Genomic DNA, 3,382 nt, shown 5'->3' on the forward strand with positions numbered 1-3,382 from the left:
CTCTTTTCCATCCCTACTGATTTCCCTTAGGTCCATCTCAACGTTGTCCCTCCATCTTCGTCTTGGCCTTCCTACACGTCTTTTACCATCAGGTTTCCCAACAAGAATCCTGTAAACTCCTCTCTCCTCTCCCATTCATGCCACATGGCCTGTCCACCTAAGTCTTCTTGATTTAATTATTCTAATAATATCTGGACATGAATACAAATTATGTAGTTCTAAATTATGTAACCTTCTCCACTCACCTGTCTCCTCATCCCTTTTAGGTTCAAATATTTTCCTAAGGATCTTATTTTCAAATACTCTCAATTTATGTTCCCCTTTTAATGTAAGGGACCAAGTTTCACACATATATAATACTACAGGCAAAATTACTGTTTTGTATATTTTAACTTTTAGTTTCTTAGATATTAAACGAGAAGACAAAAGTTTATGAAGAGAGAAGTAACATGCATTTCCTGAATTAAGCCTACTTTTTATTTCCTCCTTAATATAATTTTCATTTGTTAATATTACTCCTAAGTATTTGAATTTGGAAACTGGTTCAAACGAGTTGTTATCAATAATTACATTTTGATTATTACCTAACACTTGGTTTCGGCCTGTAAGCATATATTTTGTTTTCTCTTTGTTAACTTCCAAACCTATCTCTTTAGCAGTTTTGAAAAATATTTTAGCATTATTCTTAATTGTATTCACATCATCCCCCAGTAAGTCCACATCATCTGCATATGCTAACAACTGAGTCACACCATTTAATTTTAGTCCTTCTTTAGTTTATTTTACCTTCCTAACAGCATATTCTAAGGCAAAATTAAAGAGCAATGGAGATAATGCATCTCCTTGTTTTAACCCATCATGAATTGTGACAATGCTATCAAAATTATTGAATGACGGGAATCAACAGAATTTATTTACCAGTAGTAGGAGATTTTTAATACCCATCCATATGGTTGTTTTTATTTTTTTTATGCAGAAGTAGCGCAAAAGTAGCGAAGTAGCGAGTAGCGCACATGAGTAGCGTAGCGAGCTACTTTTTGGTAAATGTAGTTGTAGCTGTAGCGAAGCTACATTTTGGAAGAGTAGCTGAAGCTGTAGCGAAGCTACTTTTAAAATGTAGCGTTCTGATCACTGTATATACATATATATATATATACCTAGGTATTAACATATTATTTAAATACATTACGTAATCTATTCATCCGCCCCTTAACAAACCAACAGCAAAAATTATATAGATTGTCTCTGAAATGTGAGCGCTCGTTTTCCTCCAAACCAAACTGTTATAGCAGCAACTGTCTGCATTACTTATTTGTTCTTACTTTCTCTCTGGTAATTTACAATGTATTTTACTTCAATGTATGCCCCCCTATAATTGACTTCCGTCCAAGGTTGGAAAAAGGCATAAGGCAATGCCCCCCTGTCCCCTTGTGGTTGCGCCATTTCCTTTTAGAGTATAATATTGTTTAATAACAGCGACAATATTGCTCTCCACTAAATTTCTAGGTGAAAGTATAATAATATAGTGGCATGGAACGTCTGGGAGGGGGGGGGGGGGCAAGGATGACCACACCTCGAAAACGAAGGTCAACCTAAAAGTATATATTTCACAAGTATAATTATATTTCAGTCATAGTAATTTACATCAATTATTATGTAATGGGGACACAGGAATGCGATAATTTCAAATTCAAGTGGTGTTTTTAGAGGGGACAGCACTAGTATCGGGGTAATATGCCCCATGAAAAAAATACCTTTCTTGTCCCTTTGTGGAAAAAATCTGCGAACGTCCGTGATTAGGGGGCAATCCCCCCCTCCCGTGCGCACGCCTATGACCAACATATATGGAATAGTTTATAACATCGAGTAGCAGGATATCTCTCCTGTATGGTGCTGTAAACTAGGGAAATAATGACGATGTTTTGTAGTAGTGCATAGCTATTCAGCCTGTTGCGACACATGTCCAGAACAGGCGGAAGACATTCTTTTGTGTTTTCTGCAGTTGATGGATTATCCTAAGTGAGATGATTTTGATGTTCTTTCTTTTCTTAACGTAATAAAAATGTGTCTTGCAACCTAAGGCATCGTGCTTTGTGCTCCGCCTGAGGATGAATTATATGATGAAACTGATGAACGGACACTCACAAAGAGCATCCATGCCGGGATTCGAACTCCCGGATGTGCTAACCACTCCATCACGGAGGCCAGTGCTAATGCACATGAATATCACTCCAAGTTAGTCATTTGGAATCATTGGGAAAGTCGTGTAGTTAATAAAATGTGTACTTTTAGCATTTTTGATACAATTAAAACTATTTACAGCCAATGCATATTACTCATATTGAACCGGAACGACGAATTTGTGAATTTACTACAGGACTTTTCAAACATCCGAAGATAAGGCTAATACAGTTTCTTGTTCATATCTATCATAGTTATCCTGAAATACACGTATGTCAGTTTTCACGCAGCTTACTAGTTTCCAGATATGCTTGATTCTGTTAACTGTACACTCCTATTATTCATAGTTGCGAACTATCTCTCCGGATCCGAGCATGCATGTGAAAAAGAACTGAATCACTCCGCTCTGGAGGGCTCCTTTAGTACCATCGCGACCTAGCTCCGAAACCCTGCCTGCTGGCAATCGTATAATTGTCAGCGATGTTCTCTCCATCCTTTCATCCTTGGGTTCGAGTCCTCGTTGAGCCTGCATTTTTCACTGAAAATTCTACGTAAGTTATGGTTGTAGCGAAATCCGGATTGTCTCCGAAATGGGGAGATTACCTCCGAAATCCGGATTCTCTCATTTTTCCATCGGATTCCCGAATAGTAAAAAAAAAAATCTGGATTTGGCCATCTCTAACTGACCTGCTGATGTGTAAGTGGAATTATCAGTGTGATAATTCCTAGTAATTCGACTTCATAACATTCTGGTAGAAAAATGTGCAGAACAAATTCTCGAGTTAGTAACCTCAAAGTTGTCTTTTCGACAGCATTTGCTCCTTTTTTTTAACTTCGGACGGAAATGCATGGTAAAAAAATCAGAATTTTCAGTTTTCATGAGATAATTTGGAAATGTGTTTACAGGACAATAATACATCATCATCACTGGCACTGAGATATGGATCTCATACAAAAATAATTTAAATACACGAATACAAGAACAGGGGAAGAACACAGAAACGAGCACTGCCGGATCTACAAGCCGCAAGACCCCGCAGTGCGGCGGTGGGGGCAGAGACAAGTCAGTCTCTAGAAGGTTCTCAGTGATTGACATAGTATAGGGTTCGTATATGCGTATTTAAAAACTAAACTTAATTACTCAGGGGTTCAGAAACGAATACAATATATACAGGTAACGGCAGTGGCGGCGAGGGGGACA

The sequence above is a fragment of the Lepisma saccharinum genome, unplaced genomic scaffold (assembly GCF_977018435.1).
Source record: "Lepisma saccharinum unplaced genomic scaffold, izLepSacc3.1 HAP1_SCAFFOLD_980, whole genome shotgun sequence".
In the NCBI taxonomy this organism is placed as follows: Eukaryota; Metazoa; Arthropoda; class Insecta; order Zygentoma; family Lepismatidae; genus Lepisma; species Lepisma saccharinum.